At 46.0% G+C, this 8,200-nt stretch overlaps 1 long non-coding RNA gene across 1 annotated transcript; it reads right to left on the bottom strand.

The window, feature by feature from the left end:
- Positions 1 to 3,976: 3,976 nt before the first annotated feature.
- On the bottom strand, positions 3,977 to 7,773 carry LOC142922950 (uncharacterized). Its single transcript, XR_012940442.1, has 2 exons — positions 7,667 to 7,773; positions 3,977 to 5,756 (listed from the first exon to the last, which is right to left on the bottom strand). It is a non-coding gene; the product is annotated as an uncharacterized LOC142922950 (long non-coding RNA).
- Positions 7,774 to 8,200: the final 427 nt, after the last annotated feature.

Genomic DNA, 8,200 nt, shown 5'->3' on the forward strand with positions numbered 1-8,200 from the left:
GCCCTGCTCATTCAAAGGCCTGAATGCTCCTATCCTGTTGTCATTTGGATCCGTGAGCTCACCTATAATCAAGGACATTCAGTTCCTAATTCCATCTATAACAACAGGCATCTCGTGGTTCACACGCCCCGTGCCGCGTGTGTAATTTCGTCCGTGATGGCTTTACAGCCTCTGCCGCAACTACGTGATTTTAATATCAGGTCACGTCGCTGCGGTTCGTGCCAGCTACGGGGGGAGATCGCCCAAATTCCTGGCCGTAGGAAACCATGAAACTTAATCCCATTATGGGCTTCTGGAAAAAAAAACTATCAGCCTGGTGATCTCCCCTTCCAGCGTTCGTGCGGGGGAAGGGGGGGTGCGGCGAAGTTCGCCGCGTCGGCGTTGTCACACCAAGGGGGTGGTGTCGCGGTGGGCACGGTCCCCAACGGAGCTACTCCGCCGTGGTGGCACCACATAATTCCTGCAGTCACGAAAGCTTCGAATCTAATTTCATTCACATCATCTACATCATCATCCACATCATCACCAACATCATCACCCACATCATAATCATCATCTACATCATCATCGACATCATCACCAACATCATTATTATCCACATCATAATCATCATCTACATCATCATCAACATCAGTATCATCCACATCATCATGACCACCCACATCATCTTCAGCCACATCAGCATCCTCCACATAACCCTCATCCACATCACCATCATCCACATCACCATGACCAACCACCATCGTCTTCGGCCACATTACCATCGTCCGCATCATCAGCATCGTCCAAATCATGATCCACATTATCTACATCATGATCCACATCATCTACATGATGCACATGATAATGATCATCATCATCTGCTACATCATCATCAGGGGGCTTTGAAGTGGACGCGTCCCGGCCAGAAGGGGCGATGACTGATGGCCACGAACGGCGAGGGGAGTGGCGACCAAGCGAACGGAGCGCGTCTGGGATTGACCACATCCGGGGAGATAAAGCGGTGCGTACAGCAGCAGCAGCAGCCCGAGCTGCTGCTGCTGCGTGGATTGTTACATCGCGGGCTTGTGGAAAGGGCGACGGCTTCAGGGAAGCCCTCATCCAGCAGTGGATTCACCACGCGTGACCGCCCGGCAAGGGATGGTCAAACAGCCACCAAAACATTGTGGTGAGGCATTCATCTAGCAGTAGATTGAACAAGCCGTGTGGATGTTCATGCATTGGGTTCATAATGTAAGTGTCCGTGTCATATCAACAATTGCAACAATATTCTTACAAACATCTGACCATCTTGTTAACCAGGTTTTGCATTATCACCATAGTACTGTGTTGCATATATGACACATTGAATCAAATTACAAAGTATTTGAATGCTATAAATTTCCAAAGGAAAAGCCACTTCGTTGAGCTATCATTTGTGGCCAGGTAGCTTTGAAAAATAACTCTTTAGCTCGGTGTGCCTTACCTGGTACGAATCTTGACTTAAAGCTTTCATGACTTCAGGAATTCATATTCTTTGGGTCTTTCAGTAAAGCCACGTAGATAGAAAAAAAAACTAATAACAATATCACGACGTTTCGATCGCAACAAGAAAAATGCTAAACCCTCACAATACAATGGCCACCCCACACAGCTCCGTAGTACCTCTCCCACATTGGCATTAACTACCCCGCCCATCTCTAAACCATTTGTAAACAGCCCGTTGATTGGTGTAGACCTACTGCAGGTGTCAGAGACCTTCCCCACATTAACATTAGCTACCCCGCCCATCTCTAAACCATTTGTAAACAGCTCTATTTGTAAACAACTGTGTACAATGTTTATGAGGGTTTATTAGGCTAACTCTGCTAACCTCGGAACCATGATCCAGTGGGACATGGAGCGGGGAATCCCAGGAATATAGATACAAAGCGGCTTATCACGATGCTGCATTGTCAGCATAACGGTAGACACTTGGCTGAAGATATCAGGTTGACAGGCATTCGTAACCACGGCGTGCTCCCAGTCGTATGCGCTGAGACATCGTGACTACCCTCGGAAGATTCCATACACCCCCTGCTCACACAATCCATGACCTTCCACCCTGGGCCTGTTCTACTCACGCTGTGCCCTGGCTACTCGTGTTCTTCAGAGCGAGAAACCACAGCCTGCACCTCTGTGGGATGGCATGGCAGGTGCGTACAAGCGTGCGGGCGTATTGTGGTAAATAGTTATGTTTTTTCCCCTTGTTACCCCGATGCGCATGGCTATTCAGGATTAGGGATGCCCCAACTGACAGACTGAGTGGTGGTGGTGTTGGAGTTAATAAAAAGGGGTTATTGCATCCAGGGTGAGTGCCGGATGGACCATGTTAGTGGAATAGAAGGGGGAGACCTACGCCTCAACTACATCTGTGTATCTGTGTCTCTATGCGTCTGTCTGTGTTTCTATGTCTTTGTGATTCTATCCGTCTGTTTTTATGTCTGTTTAAGTGTTTGTATATTTTTTTCTTTGTATGTGTTTTTGAGTGTTTTTTTTTGCTGTGTTTCTGTGTCTGTATGTGTTTCTGTATCTTTGTGTGTCTGTGTTTTTGTATTCCTGTGACCGTGTCCCTGTCACTGTTTCTGTGTTTCAGTGTTTCTGTGTTTTTGTGTTTATGTATCTCTGTTTTTCTGTATGCCTCTTTGCCACTGTGACTGTGTTTCTGTGGCTCTGTGTGTTTTTATGTCTTCATGATTCTGTGTCGCTGTGTTTATTTCTGTGTCTGTGTCTCTCTCTTGCACTGAGTGTTCTGCACTCTTTTCACGTCAGGGAAGCCGCCCCCTCCCCATCTAATGACGTCATCAACCAATGAACTGGTGACTTTTTTTGCAATGACCCTTCTCCATGTCATCAATAATAGCGTAGCATGTGAGGCTTTGACTGCATTAAAATATACAATAGGCACAATAGGCGACGTTTTGGGAAATGGACTCCCTTTCTTCTTCATAGCACATGCAAAGAGAAGCCAGGAGAGAGGCAGATTGGATGCTAAGAGCTGCAGGCTCCATTGGTTTACACCATGGGCCTGGCGGCCGATGAGAATCACATTTCACACGAGTTTCAACGTTCAGGTTCTCATCAGCGGCAGAGATTGAGCCTGATGAAGGTGAATCTGCTGCTGATGAGACAATGAAAGTCAAAACCGGTCCAGAGTATTGCTGGAACTGAACAAATGGTTCAAGCAAGCCTGACTCTTGATGAGACACTGAATGTTAAAACCGGTCCAGAGTTTTACTTGTAAGAACAAATGGTTAAAGTGAGCCAGAGAGGCCCTTTGATGCTTTGTCTTCATCGGCCTTGATAGCAAGCCGAGTGTTACAGAGTATCAGAGAAGGTGGGAGTGTGCGTATTTGCCTTTTCGGAGTTGGTGGGATGCTAAGTTTACCAAACTAAAGTGAGTATCCAACGCCCTGCATGAACATAAAGGGCCGGTTGACTCTGCCCACGTATGTATGTTGAACTTCTTTCGCAGCATACGTAGCCAACCTTACTACTCGGAGGTCCACGTGTGTACATTAAAACCATCACCATCTTAACCACACGTTCAGGGTGGTGCATGAGGTCTCGAGGCTTCATTTTCGCATTGTGTAGATGATAGAGGTTATTGGGAGACACCTGGTGCCTAAAGGTGCGGTAGAGGGAATGGACACTGTTTGACCAGAGGAAAAAATGCACCAAGTAGTGTGTGTAAACACATCATAGCGGTAGACAAGTCGAGAGGCTGAGTTGATTGATTGCAAGGGCCCTTAATCAGACCATACCGAAAGTGACTCATCGGGGCCACTGCGCATCAGCGTCCACACCGAGTGGAACCGTTCTATGCATGACAAGGAGGCACAAGTCCCACCGTGGGTTTCAAGGGGGAGTCGGTGAAGCCAAGACCCAGACCCCTCCCCGTCCCCTCCCCCGCTGTGAACTTCGAGTTGCATGACATACAGACGAGTTTGAGACGATGTTACGAATAATGTATTTTTATTACGTCTATTAAACCAACAATGATACTTATATAACTATGAATAAAATTAATCTTAACTGTTAACAGGTGGCCTTGGTACTTGCCCTTTTTGGCTTCATCTGTGATATCACCAGGCCACCTCAGCTCTCAAATGCTGGTTCAGCTATGCCCTTCCATGTCCTGGAAACCGTGGCGAGGTCATCCTCTGAGGACTGCCCGGATGAAAACCAGGATGGCAGGGCCCAGCGTAGGGCTAACTACACTAATGGGCTAGTCCCATGTGTGTGGTGTGTGTAGTGTGTATGTGTGTACAGTCAGTTCTGCTATAAAGCATGTTTTCATCACGCAAATATTGTATTAAGGAACACATTATTTTTATAACGCGGATGTAAATTGGATGAACGCGATTGAGTGAATAGAACTATGCCGTGCGAGTTGGAATAAGCGGTTGTATGGCTGCCTCGGCATAAGATCACGCAAGGCGAATCTAGATGCTACCCATGCACCTTGGTCATTGTTCAGCCTGCATACGCATCTCGCGTGTCATCGTGGACTGTGTTTTACTCTATACAGTATTGCTGTATTCATCTCGCTTTATCATGCAACTTTGTAGTGCAATATTAATGAATTAACCATGTTTCTTCTAATATTATGTGTTTATCATGTTGTTAGTAACTTTATTTGTTAATATACATTTTTTTAACATTATAAAGTACGTTTTATGGGTGGAAAAGGGGTAACTTTTGATGCTATGGAAACAAATTAAGCCTTTAACATGTCTTTCCTATACTTGCCTAATGACCAAATTATAGTCGACCCTTCTGCATCGCGACTTTCCCCATTGCGGTTTCAATATATTGCGGGGTCGTTATAAGAAATAAAATGGGAATTTTTGGGGAGTTTTTGGGAGTTTTGCGAAAGCCACCGATGACACGCAAAGGTCAGCAGACAACACAAAAAGTTTAGGGACTCATAAATCCATAAAATATATGTACAGTACTGTATAATATTAATCTATTGTATCTTTCAACACCATAAATATACACTTTATTTTTTAAAGTTACATTTTGTAAAAAGTTAAGTTTGCTAAAAGAACGCAAAAGCCAGCAGACGACACGCAAAGGCTGAACATGTAGAGATAATTTAAAAAGTTTAGTAACTGGAGGTGCTTGCTTCGCTCACCAAGGGGACCAAAACATTTAACTTGTTTTTTTCAGATCGCGGGGCCTGCACCTCTAACCCCCACGATGTGGAAGGGTCGACTCTACTTGTTAAATTACCAGCTTACTTAATGACCGTATTCATGGAACCAATTACCGTCGTTAAGAGGGGTTTTATTCTATATGTGTAGGGGTAAAAAAACTCAGGAGATGGGATCTGATATTGATGCTAGCACCGGAAGTTGCTCATGTATTCGCTTAGGCGAGCGTGTGTGTATACGGTGTGTGGAATGTGTACGCGCCCAGGATGAGCATTACGGTCGCATGCGGTGCATTTCTTAAAGCCACGGAAGAATGAGCATACGGCCCTGTATGCTCGAACCAGACGTGACTTCTTCTTCTCTTTCTGCAGGGGTTCACCCCACTCTCTAGTCTCCTCCTTGGCGGATGCCTCTGAGTGGATTGATGTGTCCAGAACAGGGACACACTGACTCGGCACTTCCTCATCCCTCGGCACTTCCTCATCCCTCGGAATTTCCTCATCCCTCGGAATTTCCTCATCCCTCAGCCAGCTGTGCGCCAGTGCCTCTGCTGGTGTCATCCGCAGAGCTGGATCCCATCTGTTGAGGCACACAGAAATATGTGGCACACGTGGCAAGGGTGATAATGATGTAAGTATTTACGTGAATTTTTTTCTCTTACTGTGTCCATTAACTTACGTGTGTATGTTCAACTTATTTCACACCATACATAGCCAACCGTGCCAATTGCAGGTACGGGTGAAGGACAACAAACTACATTCAATCATGAGTTTAAAAAAAAAGTAGTTTTCAATCTATATTTAAAAGTTAATTGCCCCAGTGGTGTTGTGGTTAATTTGTGGTTCATTTGTGGTAAGCACTTTGTGTGTATTGAGTGTGATGTATTAGTTTAGCAAGTGTAATCCAATGCAGCTCCGTGAACACTGGACGGACATGGTTGGATCTTGCAAAGAATATTGTACATGCTGCAGCTTCCTAATGCTTTTTGCAGACGTCCCGTAGACTAGTGAGTTGCAATAATCTAACGTATACGCCACGATGTTGGCTATGTCATGACTCAATAGTGGCTGATTGTGTCATAGAGCCCTGATTAAAAAAAAAATTGCAGGACCTGACTATATAAAAAAGGGAGAAGCATAAATCCTCCACTATTGGTGATGACTGGCAGATGAACCTTCTGTTCTCCCCACTGTGCCACCTTGATGTATTTTTCCCCCTGGTGGTCCGCTCATTGTGAACATCGCTCCACTACCCTCAATTGTTGTTGGAGGGTCAATGCTTACAACTGTCCAGTAGCCTCAAGGTACGTGTAGCCTGGCGTTGCCCAGTGGAATCCTTCACCGAGCCCCCTCCACATACATGATATACATATATCGATATATGTTCCTTTTATGGGCTTTCATGTAAGAGTATGTGAGTCTATTGGTTTCTATAAGTGTATAGACCATGTGAGTGTATGAGTCTGGGTCTTTATATGTGTATGGACCACGTCAGTGCATGTGAGTCTATTTGTCTATGTATTTGTAAATGTATGGCTGATGTAAGTGTATGCAAGTTTGTGGGTCTCTATGTAAGTGTGTGGACATTAAGGGCCTTCATGATGGTGGGCAATCTCAGGTAAAGCTATGTGGCCTGAAGTCAGAGCCATTCCCTGTTTACCTTGGGGTGCGAACGGGATGTCCTCTGCCTCCCACATTATTTAACATCTTTTTCGACCACGTAGTCTGTGGATATTGGTATGGACCATGTGAGTGTATGACAGTATATGGGTCTCTCTTTACGTGTGTAGTGTTATAACGCGGGCTGCTGACGGGGAAGCGGCAGAGGCAGCAGGGGGCAGTACACACATCAGCAGAGGGAGATCTAAAGGGAAGCCCAGGAAGAAATCGATCTGGAAGCCTGAGAACCCGCTAGTAGGTTCGAGAAAGAGGGCGTGGCAAGGGCGGGGCGAGGCCACGCCAGGGGAATAAAAGGGGGCCCGGGACGGGAGCTCGCGGCTGTTGCTGGAAGTGGATCCCCTCGCCGTGTCACCGTTCGTCACCTTCATCGGTTCCGTCTCCGACCACCTTAGACGCCGCAAGCTAGACAGCCTGCAGACTGTTCCAGCTAGGTAGTACCTTCAAGAACATGGATGTGTGACTAGTGCGTAGGCACGCGGGGCACATGTGGTTTCCTGACGTGTGGAATAAGGAAGGTCCCTTAAGAACCCTGTCTCCGACTGAGTCACTACACGTGCATCGGCCATGTAAGTACGTGAGTCTGTGGGTCTCTATGCAAGTGCATGTTTTTACATGCAAGACTATGGACAATGGTGTTTAATGGGAGATATGGCTTGGAAGATGAAGAATTATCAGAATAGAGGGTGGAGCTAGTGATCAAAGAGGAGCTTTCGCCAGTGATGTTAAACTATTAAACTCTTTTCTTTTTACCAGGTGACTGAATGGGAAAACCTCTCGGTGGTATGGTGGGAGCGGGGGGGGTGTTCTTACTCCAGGCAGCGGCTAATGAAGTCATGGAACTCCGAGTCCTGGCTCCCGAGTGCCAAGTAGAGGGGGTGACTGCCTGGGACCCTGCTTTGTCCGGACATCAAAGGCATCCCCGAACCATCTGCAGGAACGATGCAGACCAGTTAAAACATCACAACAAACCACAGCACCCTTGTACACCCACAGCGTAGAAACAAAATATTTTAGTGCTCTGACATAGATCAGTGGAAGTGCTTTGACCGCATGTTGCAGAAGTTCATGGTTCAAATTCTGCAAGCCGCCCTGGTTATTACTTCAGTATTAACCATATGATGCTTTGCGCTGTTTGATTTAAAATGGGACATTACAGACCTTGTGAAGTAATAAAATTACCGTGCTGGCGTTATGCCCGCTACTGTGAAATGACTGCAGTTGGTGTCTGTGAAACACAGCAGGCACCTTCCTTTGTGATAGCTTTGCATTCTAAGAATGATAGCGCAAATACCAAGTGCAATCAATATTTATTAACTATGATAAATCCTTGAGGTAAACAAAGAA

The sequence above is a fragment of the Petromyzon marinus genome, unplaced genomic scaffold (assembly GCF_048934315.1).
Source record: "Petromyzon marinus isolate PM22_M1 ecotype Great Lakes invasive population unplaced genomic scaffold, UKy_Petmar_22M1.pri1.0 PM_Scaffold_23, whole genome shotgun sequence".
NCBI classification, from domain to species: Eukaryota; Metazoa; Chordata; class Hyperoartia; order Petromyzontiformes; family Petromyzontidae; genus Petromyzon; species Petromyzon marinus.